Source organism: Neofelis nebulosa, chromosome 16 (assembly GCF_028018385.1).
Source record: "Neofelis nebulosa isolate mNeoNeb1 chromosome 16, mNeoNeb1.pri, whole genome shotgun sequence".
Taxonomy (NCBI): Eukaryota; Metazoa; Chordata; class Mammalia; order Carnivora; family Felidae; genus Neofelis; species Neofelis nebulosa.
This window is the reverse complement of record NC_080797.1, coordinates 56,493,780-56,506,673: the sequence shown is the minus strand read 5'-3', so window position 1 is coordinate 56,506,673 and position 12,894 is coordinate 56,493,780. Positions and strand designations below refer to the sequence as shown.

Genomic DNA, 12,894 nt, shown 5'->3' with positions numbered 1-12,894 from the left:
CTCTCTCGAAATAAATAAATAAATAAATAAATAGAACTTTTAAAAAATAAAAATAAGATGTAAGCCACATATATATTTTACATTGCTTAGGAGCCACATGAAAGTAAAAAGAAATGTGAAATTAGTATCAATGTATTTTGTTTTATACACTATACCCAAAACATTCACTTTTCAATATATAGTCAATATTTAAATACCATGAATGAAATAGTTTACAATTGGGGGTTCTACATTTCTGAAACCTGGCACATCTCAGTTTGGACTGGCTCCATTTCAAGTGTGAGCCATATGTGATGGATGGCTACAATAAAGGACAGTACATACTTAAAGGTGTGCAGGTAGAAAAATAAAACATGCACAGGAGGTAGCAAGCAGACCAGTATAGAGCAGAATGTTCATTTCAGACAACAGTGGAAGCTATGATTGGAAAGCTAGATTATGAACTGTTGTGGAAGGTCTTTAATGCCATGCTCTAAGGAGTTGGAACTTTCTCTAAGTTAACAATTGAGTATCCTTGAGGTTGTTGAGGCCTTAACCGTAACACAGTTAAAGAGTGCTAGGTATAGGGGCGCCTGGGTAGCTCAGTCAGTTAAGCGTTTGACATTGGCTCAGGTCATGATCTCACAGCTTGTGGGTTCCAGCCCCGAGTCAGGCTCTGCGCTGACAGCTCAGAGCCTGGAGCCTGCTTCAGATTCTGTCTTCCTCTCTCTCTGCCCCTCCCCTGCTTGTGTTCACTCGCGTGCTCTCTCTTTCTCCCTCTCTCTCTCTTTCTCCCTCTCTCTCTCTCTTTCTCCCTCTCTCTCTCTCTCTCTCTCTCAAACCTAATGAAATATTTTTTTAATTAAAAAAAAAAGTGCTAGGTATATGTTACTACACATGTAAATAGCATTGGGTGTTCAAGAGGGACAGAAGCTCTCAAAATCTCCCAATGCTCTGCATCCCAGAGAATGAGTGGTGGGGCCCTGAACAAAATCAAGGGAATCCTTGTTGGGTCTGAGATCAATGTAAATAGCTATAGGGGTTAGTGGATCCTTTCAGATCCTCCACACGTTGGAGAGCTCCTTTATGCCTCTCTGAACTGGGTCAAAGAGGTTCTGGCATTAGACTGTAAATCCACTGAAGTTCCCAAATTGTAAGACTTAGTCCCACGGATTTCTTCCAGTCACTGTTCTCTTTTTTAGAGAACCTCCTAATTTAGCCAACAGTATATCAGAGTTACTGTAAATGCTACAGAGGTAATCCTCTTCACCAATTCACTTACCAATTTACTGTAGTTCCCCTGGGTTGAGGGGGAAAAAAGCTGATTTAATTAGCTTTCAAGTGTAAATTTGCCCAGTGCCTTACAACTTTCCAAATGCTTTCACATTTGTATTTCACATAATGATGAAAGTAATGACTACACACAAGGAAACAAGAGGCTGTGGAATGAGAATTCCAGAAAAAAAATAATTTAGGCCTAAAACCTTTAGTAGTAACTCACTAGATTCCTATGGAACAATAGGAAGAACAGAGGAATTGGCAAGAGAACAGAAGACCGAGGTTCGAGTTCCCACTCTACATTTTAATGGTTAGTAATCTTGGGCAAGTCACATCTCTAAACCTTAGTACACCCTACATCAAATGATGATATATCATTTACAGGTCAAATGACGATGCATCATTTACAGGTCAAATGACGCATGCATATGACAGGGATTTATAAATTGAAGTGCAATAAGTGTCTGGTCCCCCACCTACAATGGTTGTATTTCATGAAGTTTTGACTTCATAAGAGTGGGAAAGCAATACACATTCTGTAGAAACTGCTTCAAATTGTGAACTGTGGGCCACCTGGGTGGCTCAGCTGAGCATCCAACTCTTGATTTCAGCTCAGATCACAATCCCAGGGTCATGGGATTGAGCCCTGCATCAGGCTCTGTGCTGAATGTGGAGCCTGTTTAAGATTCTCCCTCTCTCTTCCTGTGCCCTGCTCACACACTCTCTCTAAGAAAAGAAAAGAAAAAAAATTTGTTTTGAATTGTGATTTGAATCTTCTCCTGGGCCAGTGATAGGGAGTATGATACTGTCGTGATACTGGGCATGAGCAGTGAGCCACAGCTACCAGTGAGCCACATGATCACGGGTGTAAACAACCAATACTCTGACAGCCATTCTGTACTCCTACAACTATTCTGTCCTTCACTTTGAAGTATTCAATAAATTATATGGGATGTTCAACACTTTAGTATAAAATAGGCTTTGTGTTAGATTTTGCTCAACTGTAAGCCCATGTAAGTGTTCAGATCACATTTAAGGTAGGCTAGGCTAAACTATGATGTTCGGTAGGTTGGCTGTGTTAAATCCATTTTCAACTTACAGTATTTTCTTTTTCTTTTTTTTTTAATGTTTATTTTTGAGAGAGAGAGGCCGAGCATGAGAGGGGGAGAGGCAAAGAGGGAGGGAGACAGAATCAGAAGTAGGCTCCAAGCTGTCAGCACAGAGCCCAAAGTGGGGCTCAAACTCACAAACCATGAGATCATGACCTGAGCCAAAGTCGGACACTTAACCGACTAAGCCACCCAGGCGCCCCTCCACTTACAGTTATTTTCAACTTATGATGTCTTTATTGGGACTTACCATGGAGTTACGTCCTAATAAACCCATCCTAAGTTAAGGAAGATGGACTGGTCTTACCCTGTCCCATGCTAACTTCATTTTAGGCTAATAATTTAGTGCCCCTTAATTTCCTGTCTGAAACTGAGGTAATTAATGATTTACTTGAGATTTCTTTTAACTCCAGATGTTTAATTTTGTCATGAGACAAGTGTCATCTCACCTTTTAAACATTTTTAAAGTCATTCAATTGATCATCTGGAGACAGATGGCTAAACTACTGTTGCTTTTACTTACAAGATTTGCCCAGCATAGTCCTGTTTGTCTTGGCATAATATGAATAGTGCCCCCCACCCACCCTTCACCCTCAATGCTGTCCTTTTCTGGAGGTATATATACTCACCTAAAATTTTTATAAGAAGAAAAACCACTTTCTAATGAACATGGAATAGATGATCTCAATGGAAATAGTATGTTTCATTAACAGGAAATTTGCATGGGGCGCCTGGGTGGCTCAGCAGTTAAACGTCCGACTTCAGCTCAGGTCATGATCTCACGGTCCATGGGTTCGAGCCTGGCATGGGGCTCTGTGCTGACAGCTCAGAGCCTGGAGCCTGCTTTGGATTCTGTGTCTCCTCTCTCTGCCCCTCCCCCGCTCCCACTCTGTCTTTCTCTGTCTCTCAAAAATAAATAAACATTAAAAAAAAATTGAATTTAGGTCGAGTCACTGTCACTTAAAACCCTTCATTACATGCTTCCATTACACTTGGGGGAAAACAGCCCGGGCCCTTATTAAGCTCAAATGGTGCTCAGCTTTGCTGATTCGAATGTCTACTGCCTATGAACTAATGACGGGCCACAAGCCCCACTAAAGGGCGGTGGAAAGGGCAGGAGAGCATAACTGCTCTATGTCGAAATCAACTCATTCAATAGTGGGCTGGCATGGCCATGTCTTTTTAATTATCTGGAGAAATTACAAGTCAAGGTTGTTTTTGTTTTTAGTGAAATCTCAAAAACATCTTGTAGGCTAAAGGTAATCCATAGTATCTCACTCTGCGACCTGTCTTTTAACTTCATTTGCTACGCTCTCCCCCCTTTATTCTCCACGCCCCCATTCTCGCTGGCTAACTTTCTATTCCTCAGACATGCCATTTTAGGACCTCCTCCTCACAGGACCCTCTGCTTAGAACCTGACTTCAAATAGCATGGCAATCTTATTCTGTTCTCAGCCCTGATGTTTCTTTCTCAGATGATATACCCATCTCTCCACCTCTTGTTATATCATTCTATGGGTTCATTAAATTTATCATTATTTTGAATTAGCTTATTTATTTGCACATGAATTAGGTCTCTCCCCAACCAGAATGTAAACTCCACAAGGGCAGGGGACTCATCTGTTTTGCCCACAACTTAATGCCAAGCAATCATAGAGTTCAATAAATATCCACTGAATGAATAACACCCACATAGCAGGAAGTTGCTTGGAAACGTGGTGAGAAGACCAAGCTAACTCATGGAAGCCAGAACCAGAACAAAAGTCAATTCAGAGGCCTAAAGGGCTGAGAAATCTTTTCCTACCTTGTGTGTCCCTTGTCTGGCACAAGAAGTCATTACCCACTCTGAGAGCAGCCATACAAGACGTATCCACAAGAGCCTCTGGAGTGCAATGGGCCACCCCCACATTTAGCAGCTAATGAGGATTCCTCATGGCACCAAATAAGCAAAGAGGGATGCCCAGAGATGTCCATATGTCAGCGGGAGCTAGTGGGCAGCCCTCTTTGCCTAGAGGCCTCTTAAGTGGAGGAAAGGAGGAGTAAAGTGATTCTGTAGCAGAGTGCGATCAAAAAGTCAGCAAGGACACATTGCTTCCCAGCTGCTCTCAGCCCTCGGTGCTCTTGTCTGCCACCGCCATTTCATTTGGCTCCCTCCTCCTGTCACTTGGCAGTCAAAGCTATTTCAGGGTGAGTCTGCACTCAGCCATCCTTCATTAAAATCACCCCCAGTCTCTCAGAGGAGAAAAGGAGTTCCATCTGGCTAGACCTCCCTTTTGCTAACGGCATTTGGCCAGCTTCACATGCACTTGGGAGCCAGCCGTCACCTTTAGGGGAGCACAGAGGACCACACTGGTGGGGTGGTTGATGGTGGGGGTTATTGCTGTTTTCGTTGTGTGCGTGTCTGCCGAATGTGGTTATAAGAGAGTGTCGACCAAGCCAGGTTGTCAGGTTATTATTAATAATAGCTACCGTTTACTGGATTCCTACCATGTGGCTCTATGCTAGGGTTTGACATACACTATCTCTAATCCTCCCAACATCCCTGTAAGTATGTAATATCTTCATTTTACAAATGAGATTGATGCTCAGAAGTGGAGGAACTTGCTCAGGGCAACAATCCCAAAGTCCTCACTATTACCCTCCATCATTATTTAACATCACCTTACATTTACATGGTGAGCATATCTTTTATTCACTGCCTTCACATCAGTTTTCTTCAAGTCTCAATGCCCCCCGGAGGTAAAACAACTGCTATCGCCTCCATTTTAGACATCTAATGACTTGTCCAAGGTCACTCAGCAATTGCTAAAGTAACATTAGATGTAACTTGATTCCCTCTACTATTTAATAGAGAAATGCGGAAAAGGGGAGAAGATCCCCCAAAATAGCAAGAATTAAGACTAGGGAAGTTTGCTATCAACATTAAGAGATCTCAGCGCCGTTCAGAGACCTTGGCTGGGTTGGAAGCTATATTTTTTGAAGTTGTTAACAGACTGTCCACACTGCCCCACCCTCCTCCATTTCACCAGCAATAAATTTTACCCTTTTTTTAAATCTTTTATTTACTTTTGAGAGAAAGAGAGCACAAGCAGGAAAGAGACAGAAAAGGGAGAACAGAGAATTTAAAAGCAGGCTCCCCGCTTACAGCTGTGAGCCCAATGCAGGGCTCGAACTCACGAACCTTGAAATCATGACCTCAGCTGGAAGTTGAATGCTCAACCAACTGAACCACCCAGGCGCCCCAGTAAATTTTACTCTTTAGTGGTCTCTGATGGGAGCAAAAATAATGACTTCAGTTCCCAGACATTTCAACTAGGAAATAACAGAGCATGCCCTGTGGTCCACCACTTTTTAACTATGCGACCTTGGGTAAGTGATCTCACCCTTCGTTTCCACAACTACAGGGAGAGTAACAGTTCCTACCTCCTAGAATTACTGAGAGGATTAAGTGAATTTCAAGGCATATACATGCTTTTACATATAGCTTTTTTTATTTTTTATTTTTTTTTTAATTTTAAAATGTAAAAGCATTTTACATAATGCTTTTGAATAAATGAGTGAAGACATGACCCTTAGATTCAAGAAAACTACAAGCTGGTTGTATTGTAAATAGTATAAGAAATTGAGCAGGACCAAGGCTTCTCGGTGGCTCAGCTGGTCAAACGGCCAACTCTTGGTTTCGGCTCAGGTCATGATCTCACATTTCGTGAGTTCGAGTCCCGCAGCAGATTCTGCGCTGACAGTGCGGAGCCTGCCTGGGATTCTCTCTCTGCCTCTCCTCCACGCTCTCTCTCTCTCTCAAAATAAATAGACAAAAAAAAAAATTTTTAAGAAAAAAATTGAGCAGTATCCAATTATTTATTAAACTACTGGTATAGGCAGTAGAAAGAGAGCTAATCAAAAGTGTTCAGTCTGACTCTTCCCACTGACTAGTTATGTGTTATTTATCTAGTCAGTTTGCTCTCCAAGCCTTAGTTTTACCATCTCTGGGTATTATGCTATCTGGGTACTCCCTAAGACCCCTCCCACATCTGTCTATCACTGTGATATTGTGATTCAAAATAAGAGATACATATTTTGGGGCACCTGGATGGCTCAGTTGGTTAAGCATCCGACTTCAGCTCAGGTCATATCTCTCGGTCTGTGAGTTTGAGCCCCATGTCAGGCTCTGTGCTGACAGTTCAGAGTCTGGAGCCTGCTTCGGATCCTGCGTCTCCCTCTCTCTCCACCCCACCTCTGCTCGTGCTCTCTCTTTGTCTTTCAAAATTGAATAAATGCTAAAAAAAAATTTAAAAAGAGACATATTTTGGCCTTTGTCCCCATTTCTGGCATAGATCTCCTAAAACCCTTGGAATTTCAAGTGATTAGGGTGGTAAGAGTGACAAAGGGGTCATTTGTTACTCAAAACAAGTCTCTTTCAAGCACCTCAGAGTTCATGATAATCAGGTGACTTCTGGGCAGCCCCTAAGGTTATGTGCTGCTTGCCAGGGGAAACAAGCTTGCGATTAGAAAGTTAAACTTTCAGCACCCCTCCCCCATCTCTGGGAAGGGAGAGGGGGCTAGAGATTCAGTTGGATCACCGACTGCCAATGATTTAATCAATTGTGTCTCTGTGAGGAAACCTCTGTCAAACCCCGAAAGGATGGAGTTTGAGAGTTTCCAGGTCGGTGAATATGTGGACATACCGGGAGGGTGGCGTGGCCAGAGAGGGCTCTGTACTCCTCCTCGCACACCTTGCCCTACTCATCTCTTTCACCTGGCTGGCCCTGAGTTACATCCTTTTATTTCTCTCTTTATTTTAACGTTTATTTATTTATTTTTAGGAGCGAGAGAGAGCGAGAGATAAAGTGAAAGTGGGGGAGGGGCAGAGAGAGAGGGAGAGGGAGAGAGAGAATCACAAGCGGACTGCACACTGCCAGCAAGAAACCCCATATGGGGCTCGAACCCACAAACCATGAGATCACGACCTGAGCTGAGGTCAGACGCTTAAGCGACTGAGTCACCCAGGCGCCCCGGATTACATCCTTTTATAATAAACGGATAATCCAGGAAGTAAACTTTTCCTGAGTTGCTCCACCACATTTATCAAACCCACAGAGGGGGGTCTGGGAAGCTCTGACTTGCAGGTGGTCAGTCGGAAGCCTGGCTGACAACTTGGCCTTGGGACTGGCATCTGAAGTGGGGGCAGGGAGCAGTCTCGTGGGACTGAGCCCTTAACCGAAACCCTTTCATTGCTGGATGTAGAAAACCCATGTCTGGTGTTACAAGTGAAGTAGTCTTCAGAGTATCGTCTGTAATGCAAGTGGAAGCAATTGGGGTTTTTTTCTTTACTATCACCAACACCAAGACCGAAGCTGAAGGCGGGAGAGGGAGAGCACAGCTGGCTGCACGGTCAGAAGGTTCAGTAAGAGGGCATGGGTAGAAGCTCCCAGAAGAGAGAAGAGGGGTAGGCCCTCTCCTGATGTAAAGGGAATGGCATGAGACACGAGAGAGGAAGGAAGCGTTCGACCTGATCTTCAAGCTGTACCATCATACCCAAACTGGAAAATCAACGGGCACCAAGGCCACCTCTCAGCCAGCCTAGAATCCGCTGGAGGAGACAGAACTTAGGTTTGTTTCCCAGATAGGCTCATCTCTTTATAAATTTCTCTTTTGAAAATTATTAACTTGCCTCCTAAAAATCGTGACTAGAAAACCCACCCCTGAAGTTTAGGGAAGACGTAGCAACTTTGAGGCCCCTCACTCTGTATCTGTGACCTCAACTGTCGGGATCGAACGTCCTAAACCCTGCCCCTGTCTCTGTCATGGTCAGCTATTCCCCGGAGGCACACGAGACACTTGACTCCACTCGTCTCTGTCCTACCTCAACCTGGCAGCTACAGCACAAAGCTATCCCAAGGAGAGGCCAAGAAACCCCGCTGGTTGAGAACCAACCGCCACAGCCTTTATTGAAAATAAAAAGCCATGGGCTGATGTGAATTATTACATCTTCCCACAGCTGTTCCCTTTTAAATATTTATCCTGGCAAACAGCATCACCGTTTTTTACAACTTATTTTAATTGTGTGACTATTAAGCAAACCAAACCGTAAAATTGGCTCTCAGTGCTGAGATTTATGTGATTCATAGACCAGAGCTTATTAAAAAAGGGAATCTACTGAGTGTAAACTAGCTTCACGAGTGCCCCACACTGTCTCTCTGAAGGTGCGAAGCCTTTTCCCTACTCCTGCCTGTGACTGCCAAGCTTCCATAGTGAGTAGTGTAAAAAATGAACAGAATCAATGATTTTTTTTTTCTCCTTAACAATCCTAATGAGCTTAAACTGGAAGTCAGGGATGTTACAGTTGTTTTGTTTTAATTTTTTTTTTTTTTTTTTTTTTTTTTTTTTTTTTTTTTGAGAGACAGAGCACAAGCAGGGGAGGTGCAGAGAGAAAGGGAGACACAGAACCTGAAGTAGGCTCCTGGTTCCGAGCTGTCAGCATAGAGCCGATGCAGGGCTCGAACCCACAAACTGTGAGATCATGACCCGAGCCGAAGTTGGATGTTTAACCAACTGATCCACCAAGGCGCCCCATGTTACAGTCTTAAAAGGGGGCGGCAGAAGCTCTGGGAGACTCAGCAACAGAATCGGTGCCCTGGAGGGTTTGGCAGCAACATCCAAGAGGAGGATTTAATCATGTGGACTTTGAATAACTAGGAACAGGTAGGAGGTACCCCGGTTATTTGTCACCAAGGTCATTTTTGGTTTGGATCATGGAATTGCTTTAGGACTTCAATAAAAGCGCTCCTTTGAAAAATGCACTTACAGGGGCGCCTGGGTGGCTCAGACTCTGACTCTTGATTTCTGCTCTAGGTCACGATCTCATGGTTTGTGAGTTCGAGCCCCTCATTAGGCTACGTGCTCACAGCGCAGAGAGTGCTTGGGATTCTGTCTCCCAGCTTGCTATCTTTCTCTCAATAATACATAAAGAGAAACATGCACTTACAAAAATTTACATGAATACTTGGTTACTCTTTCACTGTTACCACCCAAGCTGCCTTCATCTTCCCCTGTATTTTTACGGTAGCCAACTACCTCATCTCTCAGTTTCTCCACACAGCAGCCAGAATGATAGCAATCCTGGTAAACCTAAGTCAGATCATGTTACTTCTCTGCTTAATACAATCCACTGGCTTCCCATTTTACCTGCAATAAAAGGCACCAGATCTATAGGATCTGTCTCCGGATACCCTGCTGACCTTGTCTCCAGCTCCTCAACCTTAACTCCTGCTGTTTGCATGCCCATCTCCTTGCTGATCTCATAACCTGACTGACACATCCTGGCCTCTGGGCCTTAACTGCTATTCCCTGTACCCTAGACTACCACATGGCTCTCATTCATCCCTTCCTGTCTTTACTCGGTTGTCGCTTTGGGGGTGAGGCCTTCCTGACCACTGTGGGTTTTTTTTTTTTTTAGTTTATTTATTTATTTTGAGAGAAAGGACGAGCTGGGGGGGGGGGGGGGCGGGGGCAGAGAGAGGGAGAGAATCCCCAAGCAGTCTCTGCACTGTCAGTGCAGAGCCCGATGCAGGGCTCAAACTCACGGATTGTGAGATCATGACCTGAGTCATCAAGAGTCAGAAGCTTAACTGACTGAGCCACTCAGGTGCTGCTTGACCACTGTGTTTAAAACTGCACCCCCATCCCCGCCTTGCCTGGCACCTCCTATCCTCCTCCTCTGCTTTCTTTTTCTCCAGAGCACTCAACGTCACCTTACATACTATGCATTTTATTTATTATTTATTTTCTACCTCCCCCTTTTTGTTTCACTGCTGTATTCCACTTTCTGGAATAGTCCCGAACACAGAATAGGCATTCAATACCTGCCTGATTGATTCCGCTTCGCAGTGGGATGGATGCATCCAGGCTGGGGAGTGGAGGGGAATGTACATTTAGTGAAATACTTCTAAGTGCAGTTTGCAAGTTAATATAAATCCTATCACTTAACTGTCACACACAATCCTAGAAGGTATTTTTAGCCCCATTTCACCATGAAAACTGAAGCCCAGAGAAGTTAAGAAAATAGTTACACAGCATAGTTCAAACCTAAATTTGTTATTCCAAAGCCTGCTATTTCCACTACACGTTACTTCACCCTCCTTGGTAACAGTTCCCACTTCTCTAATGAAATGCAACTGCCAGCTTTCACACCTAGTTCTGTTTTATACTGGGGGACAGGGGAATGGAGGGTGAATCAAAGAGATTAGGGGTTCCTTGGAGCTGTATTCAAGCAAAACAAACATTAAGAGCCTGAGTCTTTTTGCACATTTACATCAAACATTGCCAAAGATACAATGTAATAAACATTCTTCTGAGGGAGCTGATCAATTTCAGAGTTTCAAGTCCTTGCATTCACTCATGGGTTTCATTAATGTATTTATAAATATTTGCTGAGTGCCTACTATGTGCCCAGTACTATTCTCCACATTGACGATAAAAAGACACATAAGGCACAGATGTCACCCTCCACAAACACTGAAGTCCAGGGCAGTGCTGTCCAACAGAAGTATCAAGTGAGTGGAGTATGCAGTTTTACATTTTCTAGTCACATTTTCAAAAGAGTGAAACAGTTGAGATTAATTTTAATATATTTTTATTTAACTAACCCAACTTATCCAAAAGATTACTTTAACATGGAATCAAATAGATAATTGATGAGATATCTTACAGTCCTTTCTTGTTTGGCAACACATCTTTGAAATCAGTGTGTATTTCACGCTTACAGCACGTCTCGATTTGGACTGGCCATGCTTCAAGAGCCTGATAGCCACATGTGGCTAGCAATGACAGCAGCCAACAGCACAGGGCCTGGGAAAAAGGTATAGTCAAGGGAATTCTCAAAACAATGTAGTAAATGCAGTGATAGAAATCAGGATTCCTCAACTGCCCGTTAAAATTTGAGCCTCCAGTGACCTTCCAACCCCCAAAACCATGCTCATTCTGCAGCACACTAAAGACTGCCCCACTCCAAACAGTGGGATTGTGGTTGTCCTCAACCAATCAAATATGTCCAAACAAAACTCATCCTTTTACCCCAAATACCTACTTCTCCCTGTTCATTTTGTATCTTAGTTGATGGCACCATTATCTCCTGCTCACTCAAGTCATTCTCATTTCATCTTTAGGTAAATGAGCATTGTATCCAAGTATTTATTTATCCAATCCAAGTATTTATTTTAGGGGCGTCTGGCTGGCTCAGCCAGTAGAGCATGCAACTCTGGATCTCAGGGTTGTGAGCTCCAGCCCCACATCAGGTGTAGAGATTATGTAAAAGTTAAATCTTCAAAAAAAATTTTTTTAATAAAAAGTAAAATCCGAATATTTATTTTTTTAAAAAATGCCTGTTCCTCTCCATCCCAACTAACTTAGCATGTTCAGGCCACTTTCTCACATGGGTCACTACCAGAAATGTTTTGGTTTTTTTTCCCAGCTTTATTGAGATGTAATTCACATACATTACTACAGAAGTTTAAGGTGTACACAGCATAATGGTTTGACCTATATATTATGAAATGAATGCGAAACTTACAAAACTTACCCAGTAAGTTTGGGTAGCCTCCACCATCATATACATAAAATAAAAAGAAAAAAGGGAAAAAAAGAGAAAAAATTGTCTTTCTTTAATAATATGGAACTCTTTATGAATCCTTGTGCAGGGGCCATGCTAATCTTCTCTGTATGTTCCCATTTTAGTCTACATGCTGCCTCAGCAAGCACCAAGAACCTTTCATTTCTTCCCTTGCCTCAGTCTCTCCCTGACCCAGCCTCAAAAGTAGTTTACTATTCCCTAAGGCCCTTTATGGTTGCCCATCCCCTACACAGTAAAAGTCAAGCTCTTTTGCACAGAGCACAGAATTCCCTCCAGAATCTGATTTTAGTTTGCCTAATAATGCCCGATTGTTTGCTGTTCCTAGACCCTGAACAAGTTCGCTTAGGTTCTCTGAGCCTGCTGCTCTTTTGTAAAACTAGCCATTCTAATCCCTCAAAAAGTTGACCTGAGGTTTAAGCAACACAAGGGATTACTCTCCCCAACACTCCTTTACACTTTTAATGTGTGTCCACGTATCTAGTGCTTTTCAACTCAATACTATTTATTGAATACAACGTGCTAGGCATTGTGCAGGACACAAGACACAGGGAATATAGAAAAATAAATTGAAAAAAAAACGGTTGAATGACGCATTCCTTTGCCTTCCCCAAGATCATTACAAAACAGTTTCTCAACCATTCGATTTAAGGACTGGAGCATCTCTAACATTATGAACGCATCGGGGCGGGGGGGGGTCCTCTGAAGGTCAGGCCAGGGTGCGACCCCAGCTACCACCATGCCCCCCCCCCGCCCCCGGCACCTCCACTTTTCCTGACCTCCACCGCAGGCGGGGAACCACCCCCAAACCCCAACACGGTCCCCAAAGCAGCACTCGGCGGAACCTGACCACCGCCCACGTGGCAGAGGGGCGGGGACGCGTAGAGCACCTTGGGCCCGGAC

At 43.5% G+C, this 12,894-nt stretch overlaps 1 pseudogene; it reads right to left on the bottom strand.

The window, feature by feature from the left end:
* Nucleotides 1-12,027: 12,027 nt before the first annotated feature.
* LOC131498606 (U6 spliceosomal RNA) lies at nucleotides 12,028-12,122 on the bottom strand (annotated as a pseudogene).
* Nucleotides 12,123-12,894: the final 772 nt, after the last annotated feature.